At 41.4% G+C, this 26,507-nt stretch overlaps 1 protein-coding gene across 2 annotated transcripts in view; it reads right to left on the reverse strand.

The window, feature by feature from the left end:
- Positions 1-26,507, reverse strand: part of LOC133460505 (ephrin type-A receptor 7-like) — a 198,319-nt gene that overhangs the window by 160,534 nt on the left and 11,278 nt on the right. The window lies entirely within an intron of this gene.

Below are 26,507 nucleotides of genomic sequence, written 5' to 3' on the forward strand. Positions count from 1 at the left end.
AATGGAGCACAACTACATCATACGTAACAGGATTTTGAATTGAATCGTAAATTTTACGGGGGTGCCAATGCAGGGAGGCTAACACAGGAGAGACGTGCTCTCTCTTATTGATTCCTGTCAGCACTCACACTGCTGCAGTTCGGATCAGCTTGAGGATATTCAGAGAATTACTTAGACACCCTGCTAATAATAAATTACAGTAATCTAGTCTATAGGTTATAAACCCGTGAATTAGTTTTTTCCGCATCACTCTGGGAGAGGATGTTCTTAATCTTTGCAATATTACGGAGATGGAAAAATGCTGTCTTACAAACCTGATTAATATGCTATTTAAATGACAGATCCTGATCGAGAATAACTAACAAGGTTTCACACAGTTGTACTGGAGGCCATTGCAGCATCATCTAATAAATCAATAAACTTTTTTTTATCAGGATTTAGAAGCATCAAGGTGTTAATGTCCTTAAGACAAGTCTGAAGTTTGGCTGACAGTTATGTTTTATCTGGTTTCATAGACAAATACAGCTGCATATCATCAGCATGGCAATGAAAACTGATGCCCTGGTTCTGGATAATATTCCCCAAGAGCTGCATGTCTTGAACATTTGGAGCCACAATAAAGCTGAATGAAAGGGAAATGTAAGTGACGCTATGGCAACAATAATCAAACCGTCATTCAAGGTTAGTAATAATATAATTTTTTTAAAGAAATTCTAAAATAAGACTGGTATTGGATCAGTACTTTCTATCGGCCAAAGTTTAGGTATTGGAATCAGATTTAGATCTACTTTTTTCATGAACGCATATGTTTCAAATAAATCCAAACCTCTGCAGATAAAACTACAACACTGCATATCAGCGAGACTAAATTACAATAAAGACCGGACTAATCCTTTAAGCTTTGTAGGAGCACTGCAGAAAGCATCAGCGTTCACAGTGCATGTCACCCATACAGGTCAGAGGCTTTGATACGAGCATGTGGTTTAGTGTAGTTAATTCTGTACAAGCTGCTTTCACAATCTAATTTCAAAAGAATATGAATAAAACATAAATAAAGGATCCATCCATCCATGCACCTATATGGGCAGAAATATGTGCCACTAGAAACTGAATTTGAATCATAGAAACTGAATTTGAATCATTTATATTTGAATTTGAATTGCTCAACTTGAATAATTGCATTAAAAAACTGAATCTGAATCACATAATTTGAATTTGTATTGTTTAATTTGAATCATTGCATTGAAAAACTGAATCTACATTCCGAAAAACTGAATCTACATTCAGCTCTCACAATTCAAATTCAGTTCTTGAAATTCAATTTCAATTCTACTGTGCCAGACATCCGGGTCTTCTGGAGGAACAGCAATCGAGTGCAGATACAAAGAACTCGGGTATCAGTCACGTGACGTTTTTTGTTGTCAGCGCCATCTTGAGGACCGACCGGGGACATGTGTTTAATGCGTGTGTTTTATAATAGATCCATGGTTTAATGGTGCCTGTACTGCTTAAACAACCTTAACTTGCTCAATTCTCAACAGATTTTCAAACAGTTTGGTTTGTTATGAACGTCGGAGATGTAGTTATGACACTGCATACTTGTGAATAATTATAAACATTGAAAAACGTACTTTTGTATGAAAATAACAAGAAACAGATAGCTATGACATGGTATTTATATTAAATGAACATTTCTATAGTATTCTTAGTAATATTTATATTTACATTATCACATATATTATTACCTTATAACATGTATGTATATATATATATATATATATATATATATATATATATATATATATATATATATATATATATATATATATATATATATATATATATATATATATATATATATATATATATATAATGACATAACATGTATTTATATTATTACATTATAACATATATATATACACACACACACATGTTATAATGTACACATATACACATATAATACACACATTATGTCATAATATAAAAACATCATAATGTAATAATATATAAACATGTTATAATGTAGTAATATATATATATATATATATATATATATATATATATATATATATATATATATATATATATATATATATATATTATAAGGTAATCATATATGTGTTATAATGTAAATATAAATATTACTAAGAATACTATAGAAATGTTCATTTAATATAAATACCATGTCATAGCTATCTGTTTCTTGTTATTTTCATACAAAAGTACGTTTTTCAATGTTTATAATTATTCACAAGTATGCAGTGTCATAACTACATCTCTGACGTTCATAACAAACCAAACTGTTTGAAAATCTGTTGAGAATTGAGCAAGTTAAGGTTGTTTAAGCAGTACAGGCACCATTAAACCATGGATCTATTATAAAACACACGCATTAAACACATGTCCCCGGTCGGTCCTCAAGATGGCGCTGACAACAAAAAACGTCACGTGACTGATACCCGAGTTCTTTGTATCTGCACTCGATTGCTGTTCCTCCAGAAGACCCGGATGTCTGGCACAGTAGAATTGAAATTGAATTTCAAGAACTGAATTTGAATTGTGAGAGCTGAATGTAGATTCAGTTTTTCGGAATGTAGATTCAGTTTTTCAATGCAATGATTCAAATTAAACAATACAAATTCAAATTATGTGATTCAGATTCAGTTTTTTAATGCAATTATTCAAGTTGAGCAATTCAAATTCAAATATAAATGATTCAAATTCAGTTTCTAGTGGCACATATTTCTGCCCATACACCTATCATTTATTGCACCTTGTTTTTGGAAATTGATACCATGTCAGTGCTGGATAAAGTCATTGTTGTAGAAGAGTCTGAGTGATGAACTGATCTGTTAGTCTAGACTTTTCACCAACTGTAAACATCTGGAAAAACATGATAGGAAAATTGGACCAAAGACAAAACAGGATTGTTGACCGCTCTAGTCCTACATCAGACCAAAATGGGACAACAACATTCCATTCCCAAAACTCCATCAACTGGTCTCCTCAGTTCCCACATGTAGATGGACTACTGTTGCTGCCAACAACTTAAAATCCTTAAGATCGCATACTTCATCAAACTAAACATCCCGTGTGTATCTATGTTCTACTGTGAATAAGACCAGGATTTAGTAATGAACCTCAAAGGAAACATCTTCCTGGCAGCCTCAAGGTCTTCCAGCTGAACATTTCTTCTTCCTAGTTTTGCCATTCTAGACATCACCAGCTCAGATCTTCTGGCAAAGACTCATCCTTACTAAGCTCCTATCATCACATCTGAGAGCTTCTACAGCCGATTCTCCTCAACATTGATCCACACTACACCAAAAGTCGGCAGCATCCGTCAACAGAGGAGATGGTGAGAGAGGCCGATGGATAGATGTATAGACACATGTAATAAGGTGAAGTGATAGAGAGGGTTGGCAGGAAAACACCAGTGAGTGTAGAAAGGAGGGTGAGGTGATGGAGGGAGGGACGGTGTGCGTTGTTGGACCATTCATTAATAGCCAGCAGTGCAAGCTCAGGTTCAATGAAGCTGACAGCCCATCATTCAATAAACTTCATAACTAGCTCTACTTGATGGAAGCAGAGAGACAGACGGGGGGGGGGGGGGGGGGGGGGTGGGCGGGTCACTGTCATAGCAGTTGAGCAGAAAACCAGGCCGACTGTCGGATAAGGCAAGAGCAGGCCAAAATTAGAAATCAGCTGTCAGTTGTGGGCCTGGAGGGTGTGGACCTCTTGGCCACATGATCGGCCTATGCCGGGTGGCTGGTGCTGGGTCCTGTTCCATCACCGTGGGTTTCCTGGCTGCCTCCTCCACATGGTCATGGTCGGCACTGGGAGGGGGCGGAGCTTGCTGGTGGGGGATTTCCTCCCGCCCTCTTCTGGCCCTCTTCTGGCCCTCCGCGGGGCGGCTGGTGGCCTGGGTTCGGGTTTCTTCCTTGTCGACTTCTGGTCTCTCAGGTGGCGTGGTTGTGCCCTCTCTCCTCCACTCTAGTTGCAGTTCAGGTAAAACCTTGTTTTCACTTTGCACACACACAGTTACACAGACATACACACCTGCTCACTCACCTACATACTCACTCCACAGTTTTGGGGGGCAGATAATGGCAGTAGCCTAGTTTTGATTCAGTTTCAGGGACCTGAAATGGTTGCTGTTTGTGTCTCTGCCTGTTCTCGTGTCTGTTCATTTGTTTTCTCTCTTGCAGATTCCAAAGGCTTGTGTGCCCGTTCTCCATTCTTCTTGTAGTTTGTTGTGCAGGTCTGCCGGCCCCTTTTCTCTTCTGTACATGTTTGCAGGCCAGAGCTTCAGGAGCTGCATGCTGACCTGCAGTCCCCCCTCTGACCACCTCAGTGCCTGCTGTCTAAATCTGTTTATATAGTTGTCTCTGTAGTCCACCACCTAACCAGGTATCAGTCATGTGGACATGGAAGTCTAAGTTCTCCAGCTAACAGATAATTAACACTAATATATCTTGTCTTTTGTACCTTTGACAATATACGTGTCCCTTCTTTCTGTGTTCTTCATTCTCTCTTTCTGATCTCCCATGTCTTGCTCTACCCAGCTGGTCTTCAGCAGGAGGGTCCCCCCTTATGATCCAGGTACTGCTCAAGTTTCTTCCCTCTTAAAGGGAGTTTTTCCTGGCACTGTTTGGTTTAAGGCATTGTTTATGTAATAATTGCTCTGGGGTCATGTTCTCTGGAAAGCACCTAGAGTAGTTGTATTGTATACAGACACTACTGTATGTAAATAAAATACAATTGAATTGAAACAAAGACTAGCAGAGCTAAAACTAGGACTAAGAAAGCTAATACCAGGACTAACTGGGGTCCGTTGACCTGCCCTCCACGAGGTTAGAGTTGTTACCGTTGGGTAAGCCTGCTGGTGTTTCAAGCTCAGAGACTGTAGGTCCCAGCAGACTTGATCCTTGGTGGCTCCCAGATCCATGCCGGAGAAGCTGCAAAGGTACTGCCAAACATCTGCAAGGACCTCCAGCACTTGGTGGGCACATCGAGTCTGCTCTTAGCTAAGCCACATCCTCAGATCATTCCAGACAAACCCACAACTAGTCACATGCTCTAATACTAAAATTAACAACACAACAAAGCATATTCTCTTCAAAATATGAATGATTATGTTCTGTTAGGTCTCTAGGCTCAGAAGTAGAGATAGGCTATAAGTATCTAAAGTGATAGCAGCTAGCCAGTGACTGGCCTAATTCTACATGAATTCATCCATTTACATAATTTTACCCAATGGGGTTCATAAAATCCCCCGTACAGTTGTCATGGATGTGAAATCTAACTATGGAGACCAAAACAGATTTTGTAGCAGACTGTAAATGGAACAGAAACCCCCAAAAAGTGGGTCATCATCAGTCAAGTTGTTCAATCAAATGTGTCAGTGAGGCCAGCTTTTCTGAGTCCGATTTCCCTCCTTTAACAAGGCCCAGGGCTCCTGCAGCGGAACATGATGGACCCTTTAATGATCCGGTTCTGATATGAGATTCAGGTCAGAAGCTCATCAGCTGCTCCAGAAGAAATCTGCTACAGAGAGAAACCTGGACGGCTGAGCTGAGAGGCTTCTCCGTCCGCTCCCAACAAGAACGCACACAAACACTTGTGAAAAACAACTCTTTGGGAAATCACGGTTATTAATTATCAAGCCGGGGTGATAAATAAATAATTCAGCAGCAGTGAGTGGTTAGAATGGCAGATTAAACCAAACAGCAGCAGAAGCAGCAGCTCAGTAATTAATGGACTCAAAGAACACTAATGAGAGCCAACGAGCTCTTCCCTCACTGATGACCCCCCCCCTGAGTCAACAAGTACCCACCAGGAGAGCACACACACACACACACACACACACACACACACACACAGCCTGTGTTTGCTCATCACCACGGCCCATCTTCTTCCTCTTCATCCTCCCACCAGCCATAATCCCCATTTCATTTCTGCTCCGCCGACTGTTTGTTTACTTACCACCATGCGGGAGAATTAATTTGCTGATCTTTTTTTGTTTGTGAGGTAACCGTTTATGTAAATTGTAGAAGGAAAAACGGGCCACACCGCTCCAGTTGACAGCACGGTTTAATTATCAGGACTGATTACTTGCGTTGTTGGAAGTGTTAACCAGGCAGCAACTTCACTTCCTGCAACAGCCGCTTTTTTTGGCACCACAACAGCAAACCAGGAAATTTCCTCTCAGTTTTCCGTTTCAAACGAAACACTGAGTGTCAAAGAAACAAAGAAAATGTGAGGAAAGTAATTGTCCAATTATATATTATTATAACAAGGTTCATAAGATCCAAGGCCAGATTACTGTGAGTCATCTTGAGGAAACGTATAATCATTCTGATTGAATCTGTAGAATATAGATCAATGAAATCATGGAATTCTTTACCACTGCCTATGACTAAATTAAAACAGAAATTAAAATTCAAAAAGCAAATTAAGAAACACCTTGGAATATCATATGTATAGGATACCATACACGCACACACACACTTATACAAATACATATACATACCGGAAATGGTGTGTTTTTGACCAGATTTTCATGGCCTAGATGATGTTTTACTGTATATTGGAATGTTTCATGTTTGTTTTTTTTGCTTCAAGATAATGATTTACATGTACGGTAAAGTTTAATGTAGGTTTGTCGTGTTATTTCATTTTCTTTCTTTATGTCTTGTCTTTAACTGTATGTTTTAAATGTATAGTTTTTTTTAATGTGGACCCCAGTAAGACTAGCTGTGTTTAAGGGTAATAGCTAATGGGGATCCTTACAAATAAACAAAACAAATCTCTTTTGTAAACTTCCTATAGAGCTCCGGACCGTGACATCAGAATTCCCAGCGTGCAATGCTGTAGAATGTTACCAACGCTGAAGACGGCTGGATGGATGTTCCTGGGCCAGTAAACGATGCCCGCTATCAGTGATGCACCGGGATGCCAGAATATTAGAAAAAAGGGAAGAGATAGAGCTTTTTATCAGATTCCTAAAGATCCAGAGAAGCGAGATAAACTTGAATTTATGCTAACAAATGCGAAAAATACAGCCGACACGTGAGAGCAGCTCTCACCGAATCCAGCTGTGCAGTTGCTGTGGGCTCCAAGCTCAACACCATCCTCTCTGACATCTATCCATGCCTTCATATGAGGGTCATTTAGTCTGTGCCCCCGCATGATAACTATTTATCATAGAAATGAATGCAGGAGGTGGTGCATCAAATTTTCATTCAGTAATGACAGTAAACAGTAAAAACAGTCTAATTTATCCGGTGAAAATTCACGGTAACATATGATTCTGATGAACATGCTGATGACATTAGCCTGCACTGACTGTGTTGGTGTTGTGCCTTTATTTAGTGCTTTCGTTAATTAAATGAATGAAGAGCCACTTACCCTTCCAGTGGTGATAAAATAACCCATTGCTGAAAGAGTCCAAAGCTTAATGTTATTCGCAAATTCAGGACATAACGTTCATTAATACCCCTCCAGGCTTTTGTAATTTTTGAGAGAATCCCCAGAGAAGGACGAAGGAAGGTTGATCAGGTCATCGTAGATGTTGGATATTGGATACTGGCAGCTCCATTACAGTTTCAATATTTTTAAAAAGTCCTCCTGGAGCTTTGTAAGGGTCATTCATATTGAGTCTTTCAAGTTTAGCAACATAGTGTTATTTATCTTTTGGGGTTAAATGCACGGAAAACTACAGTATGGCGCTCAGAAGTTCACGATTACACCATGACATTTGACGATCAGGTTCTCTTTCCTGCCACAATGGCGCTGTAAACAAACAGCTCAGGGAGGCTCTGGAGCCATATTGTTACTTTTAACTTCCAGTTAATAAGATATACTTATTTGAAATTAGACATGTTTTAGAGCAGGAATCTCAGACACTACAAAAAGACAATATACCACATCAAAAACATCTGGTTTTTCACATTAAGGCATAAAGAGTCAGATACTCAGGAAATCTGTTGAAGGGCTTATTTTTAAACCTTAGATGAAGATTGCTCCCAGTTCTTAGTTTTACACTTCCGTGTTAATCTTACATTTATTTTGATATCAATTCTATTCAAAAACACTTTGCAGTTGCTAAAATATAATCATTTTAAATTAGCCATATTATTTTAGAGAAAAATCTCAAAAGTAGGCCTCATTAGAAGGAAGGTAATTTAGTGCAAAAGGTTGATCCCAGATAAGTGGGTTACAAGGGTTTGATGACTCAAAAAAAGCCAGGACACTCAGTGACAGAGGTGTCTGTAAAGCAGTTGGATCGTCATGGTAACTGAACTGAGCAGTTTCTAATCATAGTTTTGGGTTTAATCTTCCGTTCAACTCTGGCCTTTTTCTTTTAATGATTATATTCCTGCTGAAACATCAATTAAGCCTCAGATTGGAGAACTACTGACACAAATTAAAAAAATCAGGTGTCAAAGTCATTCAGTGCATTTTGTTTAATTTGACAATTGTAATCAGATAACAGGGTAGTTTCATTCTACAAAATCTAACAATAAATTCATTTAGGGAATAACAGAATGTGAAAAATTTACTTTCTGCTTTGATTTTCAAAAGCCTACATTTAGGTTTGTGTTAATACCATAATTGATTTGCTTCGTCATTGACTTTTCAGTTTCATTTATTTATCCATCCATCTTTTTATACACCCGTTTCATCCTCTACAGGGTCAGGGGGTCTGCTGGAGCCTATCCCAGCTCATTACAGGCGAGAGGCAGGGGTTCACCCTGGACAGGTCGCCAGTCCATCGCAGAGCCACATATACACACACTGACGGGCAATTTAGAATCACCTGTTATCCTAACGTGCATGTTTTTGGACCGTGGGAGGAAGCCGGAGAACCTGGACAACCTGGAGAAAACCCACACAAGCATGAAGAAAACATGCCAATTCCCTAATTTATTTATATATCCCTTTATTTTTATGCTCGTATTTATCCCTGGTTGTGTTTTTGCAAATACTTAGTCATTTCAGCTGAATTATTTCCATAATTTAATTTGATGTAACCACGCATTTTTAAGTAATTACGTTTTTCTTCATTTATGTGAGACTAATAATTATGTTTTTCCTCATGTTTTCCGCTCGTTATATTTATATATGTGTCTGCTTGTTATGCACGTTTTAATGAGTGTGTGGACAAAGATTCAGATGTAACACCTGTAAACACACACACGCACACATATACACACCCACACCAATCTCTAAACTCTGCCAGCAGCCCCTTCGTGACCCGTTGTGCATTTCTGCTTGGTGGGGGTTAAAACACAAAGGTTAACCGTCTCAACCTCGTCGACATCTTTTATTGAGCGACTGCAGCCCCGCGCACAGCACTCAAAGGTCGAGTCCTTAGGGGGGGGGGGGGGGGTCAGGATTGGTGTGAGTCTTGTGTTCTCCGTTTAGCCCTTACGGGCATATGATCCCTTTTTCTTGAAATTCCCTCAGTCCTCTCATAGTGGACCAAAAGATGAGCCCAGGTTTAAGGTTCCCTTGTCATTTCAAATGCAAATTTATACATAGAAAGATGAAAGGATGTTGTGTTACAGCACAGACATAAAAAACTGGACGTCTAACAGACCAGAAGCTCCTCGGAGGCTCGCGCCTCATTAGATAGGTGGGGCTGAAAGGACGACTTGAGGGAAGGTTGAAGGTACCAAAAGGAGGGGGGCAGATGGGTGAGATGACGAGGGGCGGACGGCAGCACTAATGAAATCTGCAGGGAGGGGCTGGGAGAGGGTGATGGCGGAGAGAAAGCAAGGAAAAAAGAGCCGTGGAAGTACGAGGAAGTGATGAAGAACTGACACGGAGGTGGGATGAGTGATGGAGGGGAGGAGGGGAGGAGGGCAGGAGACAAAGAGGGAGGAAGCTTCATCCCTGATAGCGGCCAGATTTGAATTTAGGGCTCGTCGCTCGTCCGCCAAGCAATTTCACCGAAACACCAAACACAAGGCCTGATCGGGGGCAAATTAAAATGCAAATGCAACACTTCCATTTCTCCAGATTTCACCCACGAGATAAGAGCAGGACCTGTTTCTTTCAGCACGAGTGTGAGACTTCATGAATGCGTGTGTGTGAGAGAGAAAGGGTGTGTGTGCGAGTGTGAGACTTCATGAACGTGTGTGTGTTGGGGGGGCCACCACAGGTGAGGTTGTATAAACAGATTAGATTCAGTTCTCTCGTCTCTGAGCTGCATGTCAATCGTCATGGTTACAGCCTCTTGCCCCCCTCCCCTCGGTGTCCAGACTCCCAGAATGCTTCAGTCCAACTGACAATGAAAATGAACATAAAGAACAAAAGCATCCGCTCATGCCTGCTGCTGTTAAATCAAAAGTTTGGATCACGGGGTAGAAACTTCAGAAGTTTACGAGTCGTTTTACAAGCTGGCATAAAAAGGGGTTTTTATGTATGTGAAGTGTTTAACGCTCGACGGATCCTCGCTCCGTCTCAAGCAGACACCGTCATCCCTCCACCATATGTGTTCACAAGCTTTCCAAGTCACGGGCCCCGCAGATTCGGCTGCTGTGGTCACATGGTCTCAGCGAGCAGAAGGGTTGTGGCTCCGGCCAAGAGGAGGGCACATGTTCGGGGCGAAGCGCTGCCGAGCCAACAACCGTTAAAATCAGGCCCGAGTTGTTTTCCCTTCACCACAACGGCTCGGTGAGGCGTTTTTTAATCATGCACGAGGCAGGGAGATGAAGGAACTAAGTTAGGAATGCAAACCAGCAAGGAGCGACGGCAGCAGAGACGCCGCTTTAAACCACTTTTTGACTCTCTGAGATGAATTTTTCATCGGCCTCCGCTCTCGGGGGAAGTTACGCTGAAAGCAGGTCTTTGCTGCAGCTTCACGCTGCATTTGTATGAACATATGCAGGAGCAAATTCCAGTAATGACCATCACACACGTCTGTCATACGTGCTCTGTACAGGAGGACACGTAACAGCCTGACCACGGAGAACAAACGCGTGTTCAACACTATCTCAGCTGTCAGGCTTTTCCCGAGCTTCTGGCTCAGACTCACATCAGTCAGTGCGGTTACATGCACATCTAAATCAAGCTATTGGCAACAATCTAGCTAAGGATTAAACTGGAGGATCAGAGACATCCAAGTAAACCTGCGCAAGAAGACAATCGATTATTGGCATTCCTCCGGTACAATTAGTAAACAAGCGCGAAAGAGGACAACAACATGCAAATAAAACAGATGCTAATGACGCAGCAGCTCTGTAAATGTCGTACATACTAAGCCTGGTCATGTCGCAGGTAAGATGCAGCAAAGTCTCCCTCTTCTTCTGTTACCGTGTTGTTGTGATGCCATGACTGTTATTATTCCCGCTCCCGCGGCTCGTCACTTCTGGAAAGGGGAGTCCCGGGGCAGTCTATAGAGGGAATGCGCATGACGTCACGGATGCAACTTCACAGCGGGTTACGCCCACTTAGTGGCAGAAAGACTGAGTGGCAGCGTAAACTTTCAGTTTTAGCAACTGGAAAACATCTAAAATGGGAAACAGCTGTTGTGGGATCGACTGTACTCATAGATTTAGCAAGAAATCAGAGTTATCGTTTTACAGACTCCCGAAAAATAAGCTTAAGAGAGACAAATGGATCGCTGCAATTCGCAGAAACAACTGGATTCCAGACACCGAAACCTGGATTTGTGGTTCCCATTTTGTATCAGGTAATGTTGGATTTTTGGGTAGCTAACGTTAAACGGTCCATTCATAAAGTTCGGTGTCCTCATCACTTTAATTTTGCCAACAAATCCTGCTTTGAAGTAGGACCAAGTGTCAAGACTTTTGTAAGCCTTCAAGCTTTGCTTTGTGTATTTCCCCGGCGTAGAAATTAAGTACATATAAATATCAGGAAACTCGATTCGTGGCCAAATATTAATGTCCATGGACCACTGGTTCTTCTGGTAACTGTACGGGTCACTGTCAAGTCCAACTGCCTTTAATTTAAGCCGATAATCGGCTGTTATCCCGTCTTCTCCACAGTTTCTCCTACTAGTTGCAGCCATTTTTGCCACTCAGCGCGAGTAAGGGTGCGTGGTCCAGTGGGAAGGTGACATCAATGCATACCCTCTATAGCTCGGCTAAGCGTGGGTTGCGTATACATGCCGGAATAAATCGAATTAGGACGCATTATCTGGCACTAAAAGCTCGATTTCAACAGCTTCAGTTCGGTTCGACTACAGCCCGGCTAAGGCAGTGTTTCCCAACCTTGGTCCTCGAAGCACACTGTCCTGCAGGTTTTGGTTGTTACTCTGCTTCAGCACATTGTGATACAAGTAGCTGTGTCATCAACAGACTTGTCCAGACCTTGATGACAAGATAATGAGGACCATAGAATCAGGTCTGCTAAACCAGAGTAGCATCTAAAACACGCAGGACGGTGTGCCTTGAGGACCAGGGTTTGGAAACACTGTATTAAAGTCTTCTCCAATGTCGTCGTTCTCCAATGGACAATAATGTATCTGATCAGGAAAAAGTATCGGAAATGTTTTGGGAGCCAAAAAAAGTGATCGGATCGGGAAAAATCGGGATCGGCAGATACTCAAACTCAAGTGATCGGGATCGGATTGGGAGCTAAAAAATCCTGATCGGGACAACCCGGGTTGAGAACAGCCAGTCATCACCATACAGTTTTGACTTTCACGTCGACACAATCGGTAAGAAATCTAGCTTTTATTGGAAACAGTTGTTTTAACGTTAACCAGACTTGCTTGATGTTTTAAAAAAAATCACTTCTTCTGCATTTTTTGCTGGTTTGAGTCACTTTCCTTCAAAAACAGATTAGACTGCAGTAAAACTGCTGATACAGCACCATCCAACCCTTCTCCCATTCATCAGACGGATCCTAGAGCAGATCCAGGTCCACTCTGGATAACTCTAGCCATCCACTCCTCCCGTCAGGTCCAAGACTCAAACGGCCAAAATGGGGATCACACAGACTGACCTTTGTTTTTGCCACAGTAAGGTGTCTTAATATGTTTATGGGATGCTATTTATTTGTCATTGAATTGTTCTTTTTTCATTTTATGCCATGCAAACCGCTTTGGACAAAAAATATAAATCTTGAACCTTTTCAAGATCCCGTAGGACACAAAGGTGAAATCACACACCTGATGTGGGTGAAGCCAGAATCAAAGCCACATGTGGAGCAGAAGCTGCAGACATCGCCTGGAGTCAGGTTTGGCTCGTCTGCAGCAAGATGAATGCCAGAACTGCAGCATCTATGCCAGACACTAATTCTCAGCACAGAAAACAATTAGCCTCCACAGAACTGGTGACCAGTTTCCATTCACATGTAAATCCCACTACAATCGCAGGCTGATCAATGGGCCTCCCTGAGAGCTTTAGTGGCATTTAGTGATTAAGCGTCTGACTCCTTCAAATGACCTTCCAGCAAAGTGCAAAAACACACACAAGACTACAGAGGCAGGCAGGTAATTCAGTATTAATCTAAACCACTCAGTCTTTGAAACTCTGCCAAGTTTAATTGTTGGAGAGAGTCAGACAAGCTGAGAGGAGGAAAGGAGGACACAAAGTGATGAGGAGGGATTTTCTCTGCTACTTTCTGTGGAAACACTTCCTTAAAGAAACAGACAGGAAAAAAAATAAAACTGTCAACATCTGCATCACATTTGAAGAGTTAATGGGATGTTTGCAAGTCTAAAGGCAGGATTTTCAGCAACGTGAAGGTGGCTCTCTTGACAAGTCTCCATCACCGTTGTCTTTCATGCCGCCTACTAACGTGGCCAGAGCACGCTTCGTTTTATATCAGTTTACTGCTGCAGCTTTGCAGAGTTTAATATTCAGACTCTTACAGCAGATTCTGCTCATCATCAATCAAGCTGCAGCTACACGACTCTGGATTAGGTTTTTGTGCTTCATCTCTAAGCAAAGTTTTGTTACAGGTGTAAGGAATCCAGTTGCAGAACAGAGCAGTCTTTCTTCATAAACCGGGTGAAACTTTAAAATGGTTCAATATGGATCAGCTCCATCTTGAAAATGGTAGAAAAACAGCGCAATAAAGTCAGAACTAATGGCTGCTTCTGAGTTCACATTTAAATCTGCCAAAAGTGACTGATGTGTCACACGACTGGAAGCAACGAGAGCTGAAATTAAACGATTCATTTACAAATCCAGTGATTTGTAATTCCCTGCCGGTGTTTCTCTGTGTTTGATCAGTGCTCTCAGCATCTACGACTCATCTTAAGCTCTTCATAGTTTTTCCATGATGAAGGGGACTGAACTGCACATTAACACTCCGTTATGTTTGATGGAACCCAGAATGATGCATGGCTACCCCTTTTTTGTTGCCACCAGGGTTAATTAAGACTCTGTAGACGAGGAATGGAACGCTGTGTCCATGCCTTCAGCCGCATCCGTCACACGCAGAACCTAACCCACGTGGCCCCTCCTGCAGGTGGGAGGCTCAAACACTATTGGTTCAGGCTAAGACAGAACAGCCCCACCCCAAGGCCTGGCTCCATGGTGGTCCTACCAGGTGGGTTCCCCTGGCAACACAGCTCCTAGGATCATTTGGGCCCATTCCGGTCCAAACCTAAGTGGGGATTAGGGAGGAGCTGGTTGAGGCTAGTTGTTCAGGTGCTTTTAGGATGCTTCCTGGATGTACAGAGGTGTTTGAGATACAGTAATCCCTCATTTTTCATGGGGGTTACATTCCAAAAAGAACCCGTGATAAGTGAAATCCGCGAAGTAGCAACTTTTTTTTTTTACAATTATTATACAAGGCTTCAAATTGCGGAGATCAGCCCCGACCCACCACGACTGGATTTATTGGCTTTGAACAGGAGAAAATGAAAAATTATTATGAAAAAAATACAATAAGTTCAGTAGGACAAATTGTGACTGGCGCGTATTTCACTGCTCTTCTGACTACAGCTGCATCCTGACTTTAAACGCTCTGTAGCGTCTTTTCTTCTACATTCTTCTCTTCTAAGAACATAGTTATGGATAGTTGTTGTCGCTCTTTTTTCTTCTGGGCAAAAAGATTCTTATAAAGCGACATGCCACCATCAATTATATCTGAGAACTGTAATGAACGATTCATCAAAAGGTCCCGTTCTTGAGCTGCTCGCTGAAGCTCATTGGCCGTTCTCAGCATTGTTGCTAAGCGACCAACGTTATTGACACAGGAAGTGAAGAAGCGGGGAGACTGTTTAGCCAATCAGAATGCAGAACACAATGCACAATGCAAATCCGTGAAGCAGCGAGACGTGAAAGGTGCACCGCGTTATAGCCAGGGATCACTGTATTTCCAACCAGGTGAAGACCCCAAAGCCGACCCAGGATATACGGCTCTGTTGAAGAAACCCTGGGATTTTACGGATCCAACATTTGGTGTATTAGAATCAGCTGATTTTCATCCAATCAGTACTGATCAGTATCAACTTTTGTTTTTGCCAATATTGGCCCATTTTCCCAGCGGTCCCTCCACCAACTTAGCCCATCTTGTATGATTAGCTGTAATGATTTTAAATGAGTCCAAGTCAGAGCAGGATGTTGTGATCGGATGATAAAATAAATATGTTTTTTTAAAATTCAGTCATCATTCAGAAAAACTAAAAATTGGCTGCAGGTCCAAGTGTCCGCCATAAAGCGACTGTGGCTCCTCTGTCAGCTGACATGACAGATGTCCTGTGATGGTCTTGAATAGTTTCAGAGACGTCTGACTCAGCCACCTGAACCCAGACTCCAGGTGGTCGTTTCAGCAGTAAAATCAGATATTTTTCAAGATTGGATGGTCATCTAGGATTATAAATTCTACAATTTCATCAATCATCTCTGTTTCTCTCTGCCTTTGGAGGAAGTTGTCTCATTTCAGAAGATCCAGGGATTGCTCCTTTTAGAAACATTCGAGCCGTCCCCCGAAACCGGAGCTTTGCATAATGAACATCGCCATCATAAGATGATGTCATGTCATGTCAACTCTGTGTTGGCTTTTAGAGCAACTAAGATGAAATGGGAGTCTGTCTACAAAATGTAAATGCTACTATCTGGTAACGCCAACAGCATTCCTGCTGCTGATGTTGGAATCAGAATAACTTCAGGTGTTCCAGACTCAAAAACCTCACCAGCAACCATCTCAGCTCAGAAGACCTCAGACAGGCCATAACCAGTTCAGAACAAGTCCAGTGCTAGTTCAGAGATGGTAGATTCACAGATGACTTCAAAATGTACAGAAGCTCCAAACTCCCCACCAGTCAGTCTGAAGAAGCTGCTTGTGGATGGAAGAAGAAATGCCATCAAGAACCAAGAAAAGGAAGTTCAGTTTGAGGACCCCCAGGAGCTGGACTAGAGTTTACACCACCATACGTGTTGTGGACAGTACATGGAAGATCTGACAAGAACGCGTGCTCAGAAATCACCAAGAACGCGGTAGAACTGTACATCTGTGTCAGTGAAACTTCTGTTAAATCTTTTAAAATCTGTCCATCCGTCCATCCGTCCATCGCACGCACGCACGCACGCACGCACGCACGCACGCACGCACGCACGCACGCACGCACGCACGCACGCACGCACGCACGCACACACCACCCAGCATATGTATAAAATGCGAGGTTAAACCAATTGTAGAGGATAAACTAATACTCGCTCACACACACACTCACACTCGAGTCGTTCTCAGCAAAGTGGGACAACAATAACCAGCTTTTAGCTGCAGCGGCACTAGAGAGAAATGCTGAAAACCATGAAATCATTTCAGAGTTTCAGCTGCACTGAAAAGAAAAGCTTTTAAATATTTAACATTAAACATTCTGATATATTTTTTGGTGCGTGGTTTATTTACACCACAAGTACATCTCAGTCTTGCTATTATACATGTACCTAAGAGCACCTTTGAGCTGCAGCATTTACATCTGTAAGCAGCTGCTTGTGTTTACTGAACTGTAAAAACAGGGGAAAAAATTACTTTCTGCTCCATAACCTATGACAACGAGGAGAAAATAAGTATTTGAACAGCTTTGCAAATCTGTTAAGGATGTAGGGACGAGCTGGTTCATTTAATTTTTAATCTATATCCATGTTTACATTTCAGTCTTACAACCCAAAAACCTCTGGACGCAGAGGCATATGAGATGGACCATCACCATAGAAACTTGGATTGTACCGAGGAGAACCACAAGGCTGTGTATGAGGACCACTGTTTCCTCAACTCTACATGCTCCCTCTCACTGCCATCTGGTATAAATATATTCAAATGTCAGTGTGTATATGCAGACAACACTAAGTTATCTTCTCAATCAGTAATCAAGAAGAGGAAAAGGATCAGTCTTCATCAGCTGTTATCTACAATGCGAGAACAATTTATGTATTGTGATAAGAAATGAATACATTACAATGTGTGGTTCATTCTGGTTCATGCTTCACTGGAGAGTTTCTGTACCAGGATTCTGTTTTTCACAACATGCCATGTTTGGAGTTTAGTTCAGCCTTTAATAACTCCATTTACATTACATTTCTTAGGTATTTCTGAGGATTGGCAACAGATCAGCCAACCACAGAAGAGTCCTATACTGGTCACAAATGTCAATTTTTGCAGATACTGAGTTCACAGAGCTCCAGCATCTTTCACAGCTTTAGAATCTGGTTTCAAAAGTTTTTTTTGTTTACCTTCCCATAGCTCTGTTGGAGAGTTTTTGGATTCTGTAGTGGATACTTTAATTTTTTTGTGGTGGGGTACCGAATCAAAGCCAATATTTCCACATCGAGTCATGTACAGCAAACATTTCCATTCATCCAACAACAAAAACACCTCCACTCCACAATCAAGTGTTTTTGTTACTGACAAATACAACCAAATATTATGGTAATTCTCCTTCCTGAGGAAAATGCTTGTATTTAAACTTCAGTTTTGCAGGTTGTCCAGGCTCTCTGCTAATACCAGGTTAGGAACGCAGAGCGCCAAATTTAGAGGTCTGATTTCTGTCCTGGGGTTTTTATTTTGTTTCTGAGATGGAGAATTGTGGCTAGAACACGGAAGAGACATTCAGCTTAAATTTGCAACAGTAATTGTTTTGTTTTTTTTTTGCTTGTGTAGCTCTCCTTTGATATCTGTTGGAGCTTTGAGCTGATTAGCCTCTTTTCAGTCTGGCTGCACATGTTGAGGCTGTTGTTCCAGATACACACTGACGATATCTGACAGATGATCTCTGGCTGCTCTCTAAAATTAATCAACATTTTCTGATTAATTAAACAGGACCCTGCTATCTGATTGGCTGGCTCACACAATGACAAAAAAACATGACTGACTCCTAAAATTGAATGCTGTAAAGCGTAGACAAACAGACAACACAATGGTTTGTAAATCTCATACAACCAAATGTAATTCACAATAGAACACAGAAAACATATTGGGTGTATAAACCCAGGAAATTAGGATTCATCTGGGAACCGAGGAAATGTGATGTAGGACTGGAGTTGCTTAACAGTCCTGGATCTTCTTTGTTCCATTTTTCTTATTATGATTCTCCAAATGTTTCCAGTTGGGGAAAATCTGGACTGCAGGCAGGTCAGTTCTGATCCACTACCAAGAATATCTTACATCAAGTGAGATTTTGCAAAAAAATAAAGATGTAGAATTCTGAGAGAAACTTGCCTTGGGTCAAGAGGATGATATGCCACAACAAAGAGGTGGTTTGCTTCTGTAATAGATTCAGCATATGGGTTAGCACTGCCCTAACTCTAACCCTTGCTGGAAGATTCAAGACCTTCCTGAAGAAGACGATGTCAGGATAGGAGCAGATGTTGCTCTTAAACCTGGATGCCTTTCTGCATTGATGGTTCCTTTCCGTATTTGAAAGCTGTCTTTTTATTGACCCTAATGCACCTCCAGACCATCAGAGGCTGTTAAACTGAGCACTGACAACACGTTGGCTGGTGCCTCTCTACAGTACCTACAAATATTGTTATTGGTGTTTATACTTCTTGAAGGTAGCTCAGACATGACAACAGATTAAATGAAGCAGATCTGATGTTAGTTCGAGCTGATAAATGTTGAGCATCGGCCATTTTTAATAACACAGAAGCAAACTATCTTTCTGCCCACCTTGAAAGCAACGGAGGAGAAGCAGGAATTAGAAATAATTAAAACCACACCAGGTGAAAAAAAAAAAAAAAAAAGAAGAAGAAAAAGAAAAAAAACAATTTTGTTGCCGTCTGAGGTGTGGAAATGTGTTTCTGGAGCAGGGCACATCAGGCAACAGCATAGCCTGTAGTGTGCGCACTGCAACGTATATACAACAACAAGGTAGAAACAAAAACCAAACTCCAGTCTGGAGGATCCAAGTTCAATCAGCCGCTTGGTCTATTTTTAGATGTAATGAGTGATACCTTGTAATAGAGACCAAAACGGAGTGAAACAAATCGCTAAATATAGATTGAGGAGGACAGTTGATGGCCTTTAGTATAACAGCAATAGGTCAGTACATGGATATTAATGACGGTTCTCTCATCCACATTTTGCATCTATATAGTATTACTGTATATTAGGGCTGGGGATCGATTCAAATGTCAAGAATCGATTCGATTACGATTCTTAAGATTCAGAATCGATTATCACACTTTGATTCGATCCGATTCCGATATTGATTTGGGTTAGTGTTATTAAAACAGTTTTTTCAGCTGTTGCATGAATTATACCGCTGTAATACTACACATAAATACAATACATATGAATACTAGTATTATATTGAGATTCAACAGCAAGTATTTGCAGCTCAGAATGCTGATAGAACTGCTTTAAGAAACATCGTGGGGCAGAATTATCAATTTTTCCCATTTTTGAGAATTTGGTTTTTAGCATTTTATGCAAATGTAACCCCAAGACAGTATATAAAGCAAAGAAATATAGACAATTTATGCAATTATAACTGAAAACTTTAATGTTTTCATACTTTTAAACATATTTTAAGACAAAAACATGGCACTAGTTATTCTCGTGTCCAACAAAACATTCCTTTTTTGGGCATAAAAAAAATACCAAAAGTTGTAATGATGGAGAAGAAAAAAAAAAAAAAAAAATCGATCTTTAGACATATGAATCGAATTTTAGGAATGAATATGAGAATCTATTTAGAATCGGAAAATCGATCTTTTCAACCCAGGCCTACTGTATATAATATATTCAGTAGTTTATCAGTACGAAGTTATTATGGTGGAGAACTGGAAGGGATGTCAGGAAAAAAAAATGTCAGAATGACCTCAAGTTATCTGCATAGACACTATCCTACTTCCACTTTAGTGGAATGACATTTTTGAGTTTTGTCAAAGGAATAAAACAGCTATTCATTCTGACATTGGATAAATGCCCTCTAGGTTGTGGTTTTAAACAAATAGTCTCACTTACTGCAGCCTTAAAATGCTTAGGAAAGTTTATGACGGGTCTATTTTTCCTTGGGGAGCACCGGCAGGTGAGAGAGGGGGTGGTTACGCCAATGTGTGTTGTTCTAATTATCAGCAGTTGTCATCCAGAAATGGCTTAGCCCCGCTTTAACCTGCATTTGTGGATGGAACTGCGCACCGTGATCCCAGACAGTGACTTGTGGAAGTGTCCACTACGGATTCATGCTGCCCAACGGAACCCGACATTGATCTTGAGCCTTGTCCCTGGTACACAGAGATTCCTCCGGATTAATTCAATTGTTTTTATGTACTTTAAATAACGAGGTTATTCAAAGTTTTCAAAAATGTACTCTGATTAACATTTTCTGAAAGTTTTCCACAGAATGGAGAACTTTTGTCCGTCTTTACTCCTGAGACTCTAATGTTCTAATGATGATCTTTTATACTAGATTTCATTTTGACTGATAATATTTATTCTAATAATTTTTAATGTCAAAGCTTTAATTGTGATTAAACAAGGTAGCATCCTTTCTAGATAGAATGAGACCATGTTGAAGGGAAACTACTTTGTTTAATGACATTAAAGCTTTTCGTCTAGATCTTAACCAATCACTTTTCTTTCTGTTAGTGTCCATGACCCAATGTTTTAAAAACTTCTTGTTATCAATAAGAAGTCATAATTTAAAATTAGCTCACATTTTTCATGACAAAGGTATACATGTCTCACTTTCATGGTCTGAGGTTTTGTGTAGAATAAAACATTCGGATCATTGCAGTCTCTTACTTTTGCAGGATTGGGGTGTTAGCAACATGCTAACGTGATTATCCATTAAACAGCTTTATTTATTTATTCAGTCATTCATGTATTTATTCATGTATTTATTCATTTACTTATTGATGAGCTACTGGAATCTATCAAGGTCCTCTTGGCTAGCAGTTTTAGTTTTTCCAGAAATGCTGCAGCAGCGCCTGACTTGTGAGGAGGAAGTAGGCGGTTGAAAGTGGAACCAGCGGGAGCCTCGTCACCATCCTGCACTGATCACTCTGATTGCAATCATGACCACAAATATAAAAATATACATGCTGACGCACAAACAAACTCAAAGCCACACGAAGGAGAAGAGTCCTACGTGCATAACTAAGAGCAAAAAGATACAGTGCGCGAACACACACAGACACAGAACTTTACAAAATCAAAGAGGCGCTGTCAATCACAGCAATCAACCATCATTCATTCCAGAAAGCAACTGCAGAATCAGGACACAGAGCTGCTCTCTTCTTCACATTAACTGGGTTTAATTTCTTATTTTTTTATAAACAGTGAAGTTTAAAAATAAAATCAATATGGTAAAAGTATCGTGATGGATCAGCTGTGTGCTCATCGACAATACAAAGAACTGGACAAACTTCTTGTGACATCAAGCACGAGTGAACTTCTGAAGCATCTAAAACCCCAAAATAATAAAAAAAATTAAAGCTGCAAGCAGCGATGAACGGGCCCTCGCACTCACGGCCACCGCCCCCCATAAGCATATCAGAAATGACACCACCCACGACCTCCTATGTCAAACCATTCAAAAGTTATAGCAGAAAAAAGGGACAACCAATCAGAAGAAGGGGCGGGGCTAATTCAGGCCAATGAAGCTTAAGAACTCATTACAGAGTCCCATGACACCACCCACGACTTCCTATGTCAAACCATTAAAAAGTTATAGCAGAAAAAAGGGACAACCAATCAGAAGAAGGGGCGGGGCTAATTCAGGCCAATGAAGGTCAAGGACTCCATAAAGAATCTGATGACACCAGACACGACTCTCTATGTCAAACCATTCCAAAGTTATAGCAGAAAATCGGGACAACCAATCAGAAGAAGGGGCGGGGCTAATTAAGGCCAACGAAGCTCAAGGACTCCATACAGAATCTGATGACACCACCCACGACTCTCTATGTCAAACCATTCAAAAGTTATAGCAGAAAATCGGGACAACCAATCAGAAGAAGGGGCGGGGCTAATTAAGGCCAACGAAGCTCAAAGACTCCATACAGAGTCCCATGACACCACCCACAACTTCCTATGTCAAACCATTCAAAAGTTATGGCAGAGAAAAGTATTCTAGGGGGCGCTGTTGAGCCGTTAGGCCACGCCCATTAATGCAAACCATGAAATATCAAATTTATCGCCAAGTCTGTATTGCATGCCAAATTTGGTGACTTTTGGAGAACTATCAAATATGGACCAATCAGATTTCCAAATGGCCGACTTCCTGTTCGGTTTCGGCCATGGCTCCAAGAGACTTTTCTTTAAGTTGTGCCATGATACAGGTGTGTAGCGATTTTCGTGCATGTACGTCAAACCGTATTGTAGGGCTTGAGGCACAAAGTTTTCCGGGGGGCGCTGTTGAGCCATTTTGCCACGCCCATTAATGCAAACCATGAAATATCAAATTTATCGCCAGGCCTGGCTTGCATGCCAATTTTGGTGCCTTTTGGGGAACTATCAAATATGGACCAATCAGATGAAGGGGGGGCACGCTTTTTGGCGTCTAGCGTCGCCACGGTAACACTTTTGAAAGAGAAGAGTAATGCGTGTAGTCGCAGGATGGAGACGCACATTTGTACGTATAACACATCTGGGTTCACGATACGGTTCGGGCCGTATTAATTCTCGAAGGAATGGCATATATTGCTCCAAAATTACGTGATTAATTCAGAATGTTCAAAATGGCCGACTTCCTGTTCGGTTTCGGCCATGGCGCCAAGAGACTTTTCTTTAAGTTGCGACATGATACAGGTGTGTACCGATTTTCGTTCATGTACGTCACACCGTATTCTGGGGCTTGAGGCGCAAAGTTTTTTCGGTCTGAACCAACCAGATGAAGGGTGGGCGCGCTTTTTGGCGTCTAGCGTCGCCACGGTAACGCTTTTGAAAGAGAAAAGTAATGCGTGTTGTCGCAGGATGGAGACGCACATTTTGATGTATAACACACTTGGGGGCACGTTACGGTTCGGGCCGTATTAACTGCCGAAGGAATGGCATAAATTGCGCCAAAGTGACACGATTAATTCAAAATGGCCGACTTCCTGTTCGGTTTCGGGCATGACTCCAAGAGACTTTTCTTTAAGTTGCCCCATGATACAGGTGTGTCCCGATTTTCGTGCATGTACGACAAACCGTATCGTGGGGCTTGAGGCACAAAGTTTTCCGGGGGGCGCTGTTGAGCCATTTTGCCACTCCCATTAATGCAAACCATAAAATATCAAATTTTTCGCCAGGCCTGGTTTGCATGCAAAATTTGGTGACTTTTTGGGCACGTTTAGGGGGGCAAAAAGGCCTTCCTTTTGTCAGAAAAATAATAATAAAAAAAAAAATAATACAAAGAATTCCTGCAAATACAATAGGGCCTTCGCACTGAAGGTGCTCGGGCCCTAATTAACAAGTGGGTGTAAGGGGAAGGCCTGAAGCTGGCTGGAACACCAACACTTAGCCATTTTAGCTCAGCATAGCTCATGCTAACCCATTGACCTTAGTTTACATTCACTCATTATTTCACAAAAGGACGCTCTTTTCAGTCTCAGTGGAGGTCCAGGCGAAGTTAATCCCACCAGGTACCCTGACAACGACAATAGCTGCTCTCTGCCGCTTAGCTATGCTTCATCCTTGAACTTTTCCAAGCCAACTCACATCTGGTCATGGTGGTCAACAAAACATACTTTTATATAGAAAATAAGAATCATTTCTGTACATGAAGTCTTTCACAGCTTGGAAGTCAGAGACAGCATTAAGTAGCTAAAAGGATGACAGCTAACCATTAACTTAGACAGCTGCCAAGGGAAAGACCACACCCCTAATTATGTAGAGATTTGTTGTTTTATGTAATTATACATGATGGAGGCCATCAATTCTCTGCGACCCCAAAAACCATTAAATTGATTGATAAAACCATAATAGTTCAGCCAGATGACAGGCAGATGTTTCAGCTGAGCAGTCTCGTGGATGTCTGCATGTCTCTGCTGGAGGAGCAGATCAAGCTCCTGAACTGAAATCTCAGAAGAGCAATTCGACGAGCAAAGATCCAACTGCTCTCTGGGAATACTGTTGATTCTTTTATCAACTTCACAGGGAGAATCAATAACGCCTGGAATTTTGTAACCCTTATTGCTTGACTCTAATTTAGTAATCTCCTGTGTAAATATCTTGATTGGAAAATAATTGACTAATCAATTATCAAACTAATGGTTAGCTGCAGCCCTGATGGAGACCAGTCTGCTGCTCTTTACACCAAAGTTTTGCCTTTAATGTCACAATATTTCCAGTAGGGCTGGGGGTAAACGATTATTTTTAAAACGATTAATCGGATGATTATTTGTCGACTAATCTAACGAGTAACTGGACGATTATTCTAATGATTACTTTTTCTGTTGTTCGATTAATAAAAACCATAATGTATCAAATACATATAAAACATCTTAAAATATAGTTCATTAAACAACCCAATTTGGCACAGCAAAATAAAAATATAGAATAAAATGATATAAAATAAAAAGGCCAGCCTGTTTACTCTTACAGTCAAAAAAAGATTTAAAAAAGGCAGTGCACTGCATATTATCCAAATGTGTTATAATAAATAATACATTAAATATAACATATTTAGATAAAACAGGGCACTGTTTCATACTAAATTATATATTTTTATTACATGAAAAAAAGTCACCAAAGAAACCCTTCTATGGCGGATGGAACTAAAAAAAAAGGTTTCGGTAGGAATCATTTTTCGGTGCAACTTTAGCTTCTGCTAACTGGTTAAAAAAAGAAGAAAAAAAAGTCATGCCGGTAAACTGAGTTTACCGGCCTAATTTCCAGTGACACACTCCGAATTTTCCAAATTTTTCTGCGCCTTCACTCTCTTTTATTCCCCACCATTTCTTTCTGGATAATTTCCTCGTGTCCTCCCTCGCTTGTTCCAACAGTAACCAAGTGGAGCAGGTTTCATCCCTTCCATTAGCCTATTATAACCTTTCTCTCCCTCTTGTAATAAACCCATATCTGCCCCCCCCCCCTCCCCGATAAAGTAAGAGGGGCCGCTCCTTGCTGTCATATTAACCTGCCTCGCCCACTCACCTCATTACATCCCCCGCCATCAACGCTGCTAACATGCTGCCCTCTGCTTCGTCAATAACACCCATCCATTACAGACAATGCTCTCCACAGGGCGCCGTCGCTTCAAAGATACCACATTTTACCACCCCCATCCGCTTGGAGAGCGAGCTGATGAGGGGTTGTCAGAGGAACGGGGGGGGTCATAGATGTGAGTGAGCTGCAGGGATTATGAATTTATTCATAACCCTGGAAGCTGTGCATTAAAAGGTCGGGCAGCCAGGTCAGTGACCTGGCTGTGTGATCCACAGAGAGAGGAGAGGGGAGGGGACAGAGGGGGGGACACAGGGGACCACAGAGCCTCGAAATCATGTTGACCGAAGGACAGACATCAGTACATCTACACTTCACCTGCGTGTGTGTGTGTGGAGAGGGGGGGGGGGGGCTGCCAGCTCCTTGACTGTTATGATTAACGAGTCTAAAAGGTCAAACGCCTCTCAGGAAGATTAATGTGCCACAGACAGACTCATTTCAAACATGACGGTCGTTACTGCCATGCAGACACGGATCACAGGGGCTAAGGAGGACGGGGACACCAGGACGACAGAGTACAACCATGACAAAGGACAGAAAAGACAGAAGAAAGGGGACGCCAGGATGATGGAGGACAGGGACAGAGGACAGGGACGTCAGGACAAAGCTCTGGACCTCCTGTTGTGGTCCGGACCTCTGGGTGATGACACCAAGGAAGAAGCTGACTCCGCCCAACATCAATTAACCCAAATACGGGCCAATGGGGAGAGAGAATAAAGCTAGCTCAATTACCCCAAGTTAGCTCTTTTAGCTCAGCTCCTGTTAGTCTGTGATGTTAACTGGAGTTAGCTTACATTCATTCTGATCAAATCCATCAATCCTTGATTGAGACGTTGCTATGGAAACGTACATACAATGTAGCTGCAAACTGTGCTAACGAAATGACGTGCAACATATAAACAAATACTTCAGTGTATGACGAT

This window comes from Cololabis saira, chromosome 15 (assembly GCF_033807715.1).
Source record: "Cololabis saira isolate AMF1-May2022 chromosome 15, fColSai1.1, whole genome shotgun sequence".
NCBI classification, from domain to species: Eukaryota; Metazoa; Chordata; class Actinopteri; order Beloniformes; family Belonidae; genus Cololabis; species Cololabis saira.